This window comes from Falco naumanni, chromosome 9 (assembly GCF_017639655.2).
Source record: "Falco naumanni isolate bFalNau1 chromosome 9, bFalNau1.pat, whole genome shotgun sequence".
Classification (NCBI taxonomy): Eukaryota; Metazoa; Chordata; class Aves; order Falconiformes; family Falconidae; genus Falco; species Falco naumanni.
In genome coordinates this window covers 6,631,778-6,643,131 of record NC_054062.1, presented here as the reverse complement: position 1 = coordinate 6,643,131, position 11,354 = coordinate 6,631,778, and positions in this window count along the sequence as shown.

Sequence of the window (11,354 nt, the reverse complement as noted above, 5' to 3'; positions counted from 1 at the left end):
GAAGAACAGGCCAGCTATAAAATTAGCCGGAGCTTTTATTGTTGGGGTATTTTTACATGCAATGGAAAATACGTTGCTGGAGGGAAAATCCAAGAGGTCTAGGCCAGCCTGTGGGATAACAGCATACCTCTGTCCCGTGGTGAATGTCCTGCTCACCCCTGGGTGGGATGCAGGGCTGGGATGCAGGGTGGGAGCTGGCTGCAGGGTGCAGCCAGTGCTGCAGCAAGGACCTTGAGGTACTGAATCTGCCCCCCAGGATGCACCCAGGGAGGTGAGTGAGGAGCAGTGGGGGCTTGAGGGGCAGCAGGGATGGATGAGCCCTACCTATAGGCATCACAGTGGCCATAGGGTCCTTGAGGAACTCTGGTGGGAAGGGACCTTCCTATCTGAGCAGGATGGGAAGCTCCAGCCAGAGAAGATATAACTGTAGGTCAGGAAACTCAGGACTGTCCTGGAGAGGCCAAAGAGGGACAGAGCCACCAGCTCTTCCAGCATGTGAAGTGAAGGTGGGAGCCGGCTTCAACCCAGCCTACAGTAGTCAGGGGTGCTGCGGTGGCAGGAGCTCCTTCTTGGGGGATGGTGCTGATGCTGGAGGTTTGCCTTTGCCCAAAGGGAGGGTTTTTGGCAAGTCCAAAGAGGAGGAATCTGCTGAAGGATGTAAATACAGAGGAACTGGGAAATCCCTTTTGCCTCAGGAAATCCCCCAAGCTGAAAATAGGTGGAGACAGGGAGAGGGCTCAAGGAAAGTATCGCATCAGCTTGCCATCATCTTCCTCATCCCTGGGCACCATGGGGTGGCAGGAGGGGATGGTGGGGGCCACCATGGCTGTGTTACCACTGGCTGCTCCCAGGCTTATTTGCTCAGAGAGGTGTGTGCCAGCCATGGACACAGCTGGACCCTGAAATGGTTATTTTTTAAACCAGTGAAACTTGTATCTGTGAAGATCTTCCTGGAAAGCTTAAACCCAAGGATCTAAGCCTGGTTCCCTAGTGAGCATCTCACCACAAGCTGCCCAGTAACTCCCAGGGGACCTTAGTTGTTCCAGACACTGGAAATACCGTGGCTCCTCGCACAGACACTTGCTGCTGAAGCCACGGGACCCCGTGTCCATCCTCTCCCCTCTGAGCCGCCTTCCCACCCCATGGGTGCAACGGTCCTGGCAGGGTGACAAGAGGAGCCTGAGCTGCATCCGCAGCCTGGGACAGGGCTCAGGGTCTCCGTCCCCAGCCCACGCCCCTCTGGCTGGCCTTGGCCGGGATCTGGCAGCCTCTTGGCAGCTGTCCTTGGCCCCGGTTTGTGGAAGTCCTGCTGCGGTCAGGCACCCACATAACCACAGGAGACCTGAAAGTGCCGACCCTGGGGCTCACATCCAAAGAGAGGTGCGTGTGGAGTGTCGGAAAGGGAAGCTGAATCATTTAGTGAGGCATGAGTAAGCCTTCCTATACAACAAGGTGGGGGCAGGACACAGTGGCAGCTGAGCAGGCTCCTGTGGCAGTTCAGCTCTCAGATCAGCCCTCAGAAAGGCTGAGCAGGGTCCTGCCGTGGGAAGGTGGAGTTGTGGGGTCCTCCCTGGGCTGTAATGTGGCTGTCTGCTCCCCCGTGGGCTCCATGGGCTGAGGGGGACAGCCTGCTTCACCGTGGTCCTCACCACGGGCTGCCGGGGAATCTCTGCTCCAGCGCCTGGAGCCCCCTCCTGCCTCCTCCTGCACTGACCTGGGTGTCTGCAGAGTTGTTGCTCTCACATCTTCTCTCATTTCTCCAGATGCTGCACGGCATTTTTTACCCTTACTTAAATACATTATCACAGAGGAACCACCACCTTTGCTGATGGGCTCAGCTTTAGACAGTGGTGGGTCCATCCCGGAGCCAGCTGGAGCTGGCTGGGTCCAACATGGGGGCATGTCCTGGTGTCTTCTCACAGAAACCACCCCTGCAGCCCCCTGCTTCCAAAACCTTGCCATTAAACACAAAGCAGTCCCAAGGACACAATGTCCCCCTGGCAGGAGGGTGACCAGGCTGGAGCAGAGAGGGGATGCGCTGGAAGTGGGATGCTGTTGCTCATCCCCACCAGCCTCTGCCCAGCTCCCATCTGGTTAGTGCTCACCAGGCAGGGTCCTTTCTGCTTCCCACATGCCTGGGCTGGTTTCAGCTCTCATGAGGACTCACCAGCCTGGGCAGCTCCTCTGACACCTGGCGCAGGGTGTGTTTGAGGAGCTGGACTTTGCCAGCTGGTCCTTGCAAAGGAGATGGGTGGCTGCTGGCTGCTGCATGTGCCTCTGGCAAGCCGCTCGCACCTCTAGTCTCTGTCAAATTCCACACTCATGCAAAACACTATTTTTCTGCACTGAGGGTTTTTCAGCCCTGCCCTGCAAATTTGAGATGAAAAAAGCATTCCAGGAAAGAAACGTTTTCCCTGTGGCAGGGCAACATCTCCCTGCAGCTCCCGTCAGCAGCACATGAAGGGATGGTTGCTCTTCCACACCACAAAAAAGCAAAATCCAGCTGAAGCTGGAAAAATTGCATTCTAGTTTCATCCAAGTCACCTGCTGAAACCTGAGAGCAGGAGTGAACCTGAAGGTGGGATGAGCATCCTTCTCACGCCCTTCCCAAGTACAGCCCCATGCCCGTGGCACAGAGGAGGTCACTCTGCCAGCTTCCCACAGATGAACTTGGGTGGGGTTTTTATTATTCTTTTATCCCAATTACAAAGCACTAACTTATCTTAAAAGGGCAGGGCGGTGGCTTTGAGGGAAGCATTAGCAGCCCGGAAGGCCTCAGGGATTATCCTAGGACACAGCTATTCTCCATTTCCTTTCCCCTCCTGGTGACTCCATCACCTCCACAACCTGCTTCAGCCTCAGGGCTGTATGTTTAACTGGTGCCACCTCAGGCATGGGTCCTGCTTGCTCTTCTCCACTGCAGCACATAACATCTGCCGTGGGACTGTCTGTCTTCAAAATACTTTGCAAGTGTGAGTGAAGGAGGGAGGCTGGACTCCGCGCTGAGGCTGTGACCTTGTTGCCAGCTGGGATGCTCCCAGAGCCAAGCAAGGTGCTGTGCCACGGAGGCTGGGCAGGGGATGGGGAGCAGTCCCTGACCTGCCTCAAGCTGAAGAACTCGCTTTTCATTTTCCAGAGGCTTGCACTAAGCCAGCTGACCTTCCTGAAGCGGGCTGAAGAAAAGCCACGGAGATATGTCTGTTTTGGGGCAGGAACAGGTAACCTGCAGCACTGGTGTGCATTTGAGGGTGTCCATCTGCAGCTGGAGAGATCCCTGTGCATCCTCGGGAGCATCCAGCTGCCCATAAATGGTACTGTTTTGTAGTGTATGGAAGAAGAGGAAATGAATGAGGCTCTCAAGGGCTTTCTGAGAGCTTCACAGCACATGATTTTCTTAAGTTGCAGCTGGTGGCATCTCATGATGAGCTCAGAAGCTTCAGTTCTCCCTGAAAGCAAATAAAAGTTCAGTTTTGCAATTACGCTCAAAAACTGAAAAGTGTAACTGAAAATCTCTGCAGCTCACAAACTTTTTTTTTTTTTTTTTATTTTAATTTCAGGATTTGGGGTTGTCTGACTCTCATTTTTGAGTCGTTTGAGAAAAAAAAAACCCTAAAGAGAGATGGGGGAGCCAGAGGTGCACCAGTAATTCAGCAGGAGGGTTCGTATGAAAGACCCCAGGGTGGACAACAGCGGTGAAGCAAGAGGGTTAAATGAGGAAGAAGAACGGCTTTAATAAATTGATTAAAGCTGATTAATTCCCTCCCTGGCCTGGGTATGGATCAGTTCAACAGCCTGGTCACAGTAACAGGTGATTTCATGGCAGCTCTACAGAGCTCATCCCTGCTCCCCAGGCAAGCCCTGGGGTGCACTGGGTTTGCTGGAAGGAGACAAGCCCAGGCTCTGGAGGGCTGCTGGGAGGTGGGTGCTGAGGCAGTGTCTCCAGGAAAGCAAGCTCCCAGTGGTGTCTGCCCAAACTGGGAGCCACATTTATCAAGCACTGGAACGGGCTGCCCAGGGAAGTGGTGGAGTCACGATCCCTGTGGGTATTTAATGCCATGCGTCCTGCAGTGCAGACGTGGTGCTTAGGGACACGGTTTAGTGGTGGACTTGGTGGTGTTTACGGTTAGACACAATGATCTTAAGGGTCTTTTCCAACCGAAATGATTCTACCCCGTGCCCAGATGTCAGTGGGTTTGGGTTGGGATCCTGCGGGGGCAGGCAGGGCTGCAGCCTGGGGCAGCCAGCAGAGCCTGGGCAGCAATACGGGGGAGGAAGGGCTCACCTGGCTGAGCCAAAGGGTCACAGCACCCTGTCTCCTGCCCGGGTGCTGCAGCAGGTCCCTTCCCTGCCACCCCTGCAGACAGGTCCTTGCAGACAGCCGGGTGCATCCCAGGCTGCTCCCGGCGCTGCCCTCCTTGCCATGGCAGTCTGTCCTGCAAGTGTCATCATCTGTCCTGCCTGTGCCATCACGCTGGCATTGCTCCTGCTACAGACAAGGGGTCTTGCTGCCAGGAGCTGTGACAGCTTGAGGCAGGAATAACGATAGCCCATGACGCCCCCCCGAGCCCCCCTTCAGAGGGGGTCTGTGCTGTTCCCTTCACCACCAAGGACTCGGGGCTCCAGGTGGGGAGTGACCTGGGGAGCTCACTCCCTGGTGCCGCTGGGCAGTGCAGAGGATTTTCAGCTAAGTCAGCCGTGTGACAGCGGGAAGTCCTTGTCCTGGAATGAAGGATGCTCTCCAAATCTGGGAATCAGCACGGATGGCTTTGAGTCACCTTCTGCTCTCTAGCAGCCGGCTGGCTGGGGCTGCATGCTGGAAGCCCACCAGGCAGGGAAGGAGCTGGCTGCCCACACACCAGTTTGGTGGGAAGAGGATGGGAAAACACCATGTGGGCTAAGGCTGGGAAGAGAAAGCATGTCACACTCAGCCGGGGCTGGAGCAAGCCCTGGTGTTCTGGCAAAGGAAACTGCTCTCCAGAGATTTCTTGTTGCATTTTAGGATGTGGAAAGGACTGAAAAGATGCCCACTGGCTGGAGGGTGATCCTCAGGGCTGTGTATCTTTACACAGGGACAATAACCATCTAACCACAGGAGAGCTAAACGAGAGATGCTAACACAAACCCTCCAGGTTACTTGGATTCTTCTTGCAGGTCAATGCAATACCCAAGAATGAAAACACAGGCTCTGTTTGAACCTTCAAGCGGCAAATTGCCTCATGCAACCAGGTTAAATGTAAATAAATTGGGGAATAAGAGACCACTTCAGGTCAGAAAGTCGTGTGGGTTTTGGGGGAAAGTGGATTGCAGTGCTTGCACATACCCCAGGTGGAGGAGGCATGGCTGTGGGCACCCCCAGGTCCCCCCATGCCCTGCCGCCCATTGCTGCTCACATCTGCAGTGGCCCCATGGTCCTGCTCACCTCCAGACCTCGGGAAGTTGAGCAGCAGCCCTGGCAGAGGGTCCTATACAGCCGCCCCCAACAGCCCCCTGCTTGCTTGGAGCCCCTCTGATGTCTGGTCAGGGCTCAGCAGGGGCAGCCTGCATGTTTTGGCATCCCGCAGGGGAGCCCATCCTTACCGTGGCTCTGCATGAGGATGCAGTGGTGACCCTGGGCACACCTCTGCCCTGGGGCCACAGCATGGGAGAAGGATGCTCTGCGAGGGGGTCCCATGTCCCACGCCTGGATCTGCAGCCTCGCACTATGAGTTTGGGGAAACAGCTCATCCGGCACCGTGCCACAGCCGCCTGAGCAGGGCTAAGGGCATAGATGCCTGCCAGCCTGCAGCAGCTCCACACTGCAACGTCTGCCCTGTGACCAGATGCCTCTCTGACACCTGCCCTGTCATGAGAGGTCTCCTGGCAAGGCAGCTGGAGAAACTGGTGGGGCTTTTCTGGAGAAGCCACCTATTTCCTGTCTGCTTCAGTGCCAGGGCAGCTGGCAGATCCCTGGCCATGGGAGCCCCCCCTGGGCTGGTATCACAGAGACGCTGCCCTGGGAAACAGGAGAGGGAGAAAAAGATTTTAAAAGTAAGGCAAGACCGGAGACTTGTACTTGGGTTTGATCTTCCTTCCAGGCAAGTATCCTTGCCAGGAGAGGGATTATAGCCTTGGATACACTGGGTTCCTTCCAGTCCTTCCGTGCCTCTAGGAGGAAAAGCTCTGGGCTTGAAGCTGCAGCTCGAGTACATTGGGGAGTTTCCACCTGCAGGATCTAGAGGCAAAGCCACTGGTGCAGCGGGAGATGCCCTCAGTCACACTTTGGTTTGTTGCACCCCCTTATTTTTGTCCTCTATCAATGGAAACGTTGGTTGGATTCACATCTTCATTACCTGCAAACTCAGGAAACCCCCCTAAGTGCCTTGCTGTGGGCTTGCTGGGTGCTGGGACTGGTGTGGGCACCCCCAGCTACCTCTGCCCCCCTGGCCAGCCCTGGCCCAGCTCTCACCGTGTCAGTGACACCGTGCAGGTGGAGATGTGAGTGGGCGCACCCCAAGCAAAAGCATTGTTCTTGCTCCACTTTGACATGTCTCTGCTGGGCTGTGGGGTGTGATTCCCCAGCAGGACAGGCTGCTGGAAAGTTTTCCAGTACCCCACGCAATTTTGGGACTCCTTCAGGTAAGGCAACAAGATAATGCGGGGAGAGAGTCAGCACCAGCAGTTTAGGAAGGCCAGATCCCCAAGTCCTTTGGTTGGTGCAAGACTCAGCCTGCCTGGAGGTCCCTGAGGAAGGGACAGATCTGGGCTAGCTGGGTGACTCGTCTGTGCTGGCTTGTGCTCTCTGAAAAATACAGCTGGTTTCTCAGCTGAGTGCCCAAGGTTGGGTCGGTCCAGGTCCTGACTCCATCCAGAGCTGCAGAGCTTGGCCAGGCTGCACATGGCCCTGGGGACTGGGAGTGGGATTGGGGTTGGAACTGAGAGCAACATGGCCCTGGGAGCAGTCTCAGCCCAGCCCATGACCGAGGACCAAGTCCCTACTCTCATCCTCTGGTTCATGCGCTGCTTGGGAGCTGCCCGTGAAGCAGACAGGGACTGTGCTCCTGCTGGGGACACCTCTGCAGCCTCATGCCATCCCAAAATTGCTGCTGGCTGCCACAGGGACGATGCTGTCCCCCAGCTGATGTTCTCCAAGCAGCCCCTCTCTCTGCCTGCTGTTCCTTGCCCTGGGTGTCTCTGCAGAGCAACTGTGGCATCTACTGCCCTCCTGTGCTCCCTCAGGAGCAGGTTGGGACAACCCTGGGGCTCCTATCAGGGCTGATATCAGAGTTTCGCTGTAGCAGCTCTTGAGTGCACTGTGGAACTGCTTGTGCGTTGCTCATGGCTGGCCCACGCTGGTGGCTCATCCTAATCCCAAGATTCTTGAATGCTCCTGGATGCATCTCCCCTGCACTCGCTGCTGGCTGAGGAGCTTGCAGACAGGAACAGAAAACCCTGTCCCAAATCCCTCCCTTTGGACCCCGGCACGTTGCAGTGTCTGCAGGCTCATTCTGTTCTTCCTGTTATTTCCCAACCACATATGGAGCTGCCGTGCCGCCCACCAGTGCTCCCAGATGTGCCTCCCACCCGTTGCACCCAGATGTGCTTGTTCATATTTAACAAAGACACTGAGAAGCCCTGAGCCCCACCACCAGCAAACCCCACCACCCCCAGGCACTGCTTCCCAGGGCCAGCCAGCAAGTCCCCTTCTCTTGCTCCAGTTTCTCCACTAACCGCCCATTCAACCCAGGCAGCCCTCGCCCAGGTGGCCCCACCTCAGATGCTTTTGTTGGAAGAAGTGGATTAGGAAAACCTCTCCTTTGTCTGGGAAAGTGGCTGTCCCACACTACTTGGTGACTAACTCACTCCCCACCTTCTCGGCTTTGTTCCCCACCTGCCGCTTTGCCCCCTCTGTGACTATTTCATGTCCCTTGTGAGTCCCACAGGGTGGGGACAGGCTTTGTTGCCCAGCTGGGGCAGGGCTGCCACCAGGACCTGTCTTTCTTGGGAAGCTTGTGCCTGCTGCCTCTCCTTGGAGCGAGGGGAGGAAAGCCCTGTCTCCCCAACACCACTGAGTTTGGGTCAGTGTCCGCATCAGCTGCAGGGGATATAGAAATACATCTGAAGAGCCTGCAGGTGCCTCAGGTGTGCTGGTGGCACACAGCTTTACCTGGGACTAAGCTCTCACAATTTACCCAGGGATGGGGTGAGCAAAAGGCACTGGCACGACTGGGAGCTGGGGCTCCTGACCTGGTTTCCCTTTGCCTGTGACATCCACCCACTCCCCTGGACCCCCTTCCCATGCCACATCTCACAGGTACGCCTGGTCCTTCACTGCCTTGGCCCCATAACGGAGGTGACACCCCACATGCAGGCTGTAAGCACGCAAAATCTGCATTAAATTGTGGGGATTCTATTGCTGCTGCACAGCAAACCCAGGCACTGCATCTGATTGCTTATATGGTTATTTCAGGCTACTGCAAGAGCCTGGTCACGCTGTGGGTCTCTGTCCCCTCCTGCTATCAAAGCAGACCCCCTAAATCTTCACCATGCACCTCTGTCCCTGGGGATGCTCAAGACAGGAGGAATGGATGGAGAGCAGCCCTGTGGAGAAGGACTTGGGGGTGCTGGTGGGTGAAAAATTGGACATGAACCAGCAAAGAGCGGTCACGGCACTGGGGGCATGGGGGCAGTGGGATGTCAGAGGTGCTGGACAGTTTTGCTGTTTGCTGGCGCACAGGGTGCCGAGAACTGGCATTGCTCTTCCGCCACCCCTGCTTTGCTGTGCAACACAATGTCAGCAATGAGGAGCATTTCAGGGTGCAGGGAGGCAGCTGGGTGGCAGGGTGGCAGGGTGGCAGGGTGGCAGGACAACCAGGCTGTGCTGGGCTGGCTCCCCACACAGCTGCTTATGCATTGAACCTGCTCATTCAGGCAGATCCTTTGCTTCATAACCTGGAGTCCCGCAGAGGTGACATCTGTTCCAGCCTTGCTTTGCTGGTGTCCAAAATCCATGTGTCCCTGGTTTCCTCAGAGAAACAAGGCTGCACTCACCTTCTCAGGGCATTGGGAGATCCCCTGCCCCATCTTCTGTTCTGGAGAAAGCCCTCCTGCCCCTTGCTTGCTTTTGTACCACTGAATTAACTGAATTAACTCCATGCCTGGAGTTCATTTCATGCTTCTTGCCAGGCATTGCCCGCCTGGGGTGGCCACTTTGTCCCAGTGCCTGCTCCTTCCCGGGGACATGGTCTGTTCTCCCTGTGAGTGGCTGGGGCTGCCTGCACGGTGTGGGCAGAGATGCTGCCACCCTTCCCTGCCCTGCTCTCCTCATCAGCGGTGCCTCCTATAAATGGGACACAATGAGAAACGAGAGCCCGTGGGAGCCCCCCATCACTGGGACCCAGCAGCCAGTGCCTGACCCTGGCTGGGCTGAGCTCAGGACAGCGGTGTCGGTGTCTCCCCACCTGAACGCCCCACCACGGAGCTATTTCTCTGGCTAGACGTGGGTTTGCACGGCTCTTGTTCCCCCTGCACGGCTGGGAGCATTCCCAGCCCAGCACATCCCAGCTCTTGGCGCCTCCCAGTTTGTGCAGGAGGATCAGTCTCCTGGGACACCAGCGATCAGCCAGAGCTGGGCACAGGCTCCCTCAGACCTCAGCCCCCTCTGCCCCTCGGGGCCAGGCAGAGGGTGGCAAATGCCACCCTGTGAAAAGGAGGAACAGCCCCTCCTGCAGCGGGAAGAGATGCAACCCCCCTGCTCCACGCCACATACGGGCAACGTGGGAACAGCGTGGGTAAGTCTGCGCAAGACCAAGGTTTGGAAAACATCCACATCTCCACTCAAATCCCAGGAGAGTCCCACCACACGGAGTGGGCGTGCCAGAAAGGCACTTGCTCCAAAGTCCCCAAAAGCAAAATACAGATGAGGAACAAGGGACCATCCCTAGCCCCACAGGGCTCTCCCAGCCCCACCTCTGCTCACTAACATTCAGAAAAGAGGTTTTTTGGTTTCTTTTCAGTCTCTGAAGACATCTTCTCACTGCTTGTCCAGTCTAAAAGAGAAACAGGAGGCTTGGCAGCTATCAAGAAAGGGATTAAGCGCAAACCAGAGATCTTTCTGCCTCTGGGTTACTCCCTGGTGCGGTTGCACCTGTGAGGGTTGCAGATATGTGCCTCAGAAACACTGGATGGGTGAAGAAGGTGGCAAGAAGAGTTAGGAATAGACAGATATTTGCCTGGGGAAACTTGAGAAAGTCTTTAAAGCCAACAGCGCTTCAGGAAGGCAGTGGAAACCATGGTCTGCTAAGCCTCAGAGCTTGTATGGTCTCTTGTGGTATTAGCAGCAGTAGCAAAGTGGAATAATTTTCTCACATGAATCAATACATTCATGTTTTGGAGTTGATTGACACAGGTTTTCCAGAGGTAAAATGCTTGATAAATTGAAATGAGGAGGTAGGCACACCTGCAAATAGACTCACAAGTTGCACACAGCAGCGAAGCCCTGCACTGTGGTGATGGGCACTGGCTGGGCGAGGGTCTCTCTCTCTGTGCCCCTGTTTTAGCCATTTTCTTCCCTAGAATCTGGTGCTGGTCACTGCTTCGGGGGGCAGAACTGGAGCTTGTCCCCTGCGGGACCTCCAGAGGCAGAGCCTCTGTGATGCAGCAGCATGTCAGGGCCAAGAGCCCCCAGACCACAAGCCCTTGGCACAGGCTGAGCCCCTGGGTGCCTCTGCACCCGGATACCACAGTGACAGGCAGGAAGGTCTGCAGAAACCCCAGCGCTGGTGCAACGCGTGCAACGTGCAGGGCAGTGGTGAGTTGCAGAAAAAGTGGTTTGCTCTGAAAGACATGAAGGAAGGAGGCAGGCTGTGGGAGCTGAAGTGTGACCCTCCAGCCTGCAGCCCAGCTGGGCTGGAAGCCACATCCTCCTTCAGCCTCCTCTCCTTGGTGATATCTTCTTGTTTATTATTTTGTTCACTGTTTTATCCCACTGTGTAAGCAAGCTCAAAATGTCCTTCTCAGAGCCAGGGGCCCAACCTTCCTTGGCTCACTGCTCCATGTGGAAACACATTACATTATTCACTTGTGACCATATTAAAAACAATCTCAATATATGTCTGGGCTCTTCAGGGCTGTCACAAGCTCCTTGTAATGATTAAAAGCAGTAATATGTTCGTAATTGTTAATCATGATAGGGGAGATGCTTTCTTGGAGCTTTTCTGTTGCCCAGAGTGTTTTCACCTCCCACCAACCCCATCTCTGGGCCGAGCCCTGGGCTGGGGGCAATAGCTGAGGGGCAGGATGGGGCTCGGTCCTGGATCATGGACAATGTCTTGTGGCAGGAGAAGATGGGACTGATCCCGGGGACAGAGGCTATGCCC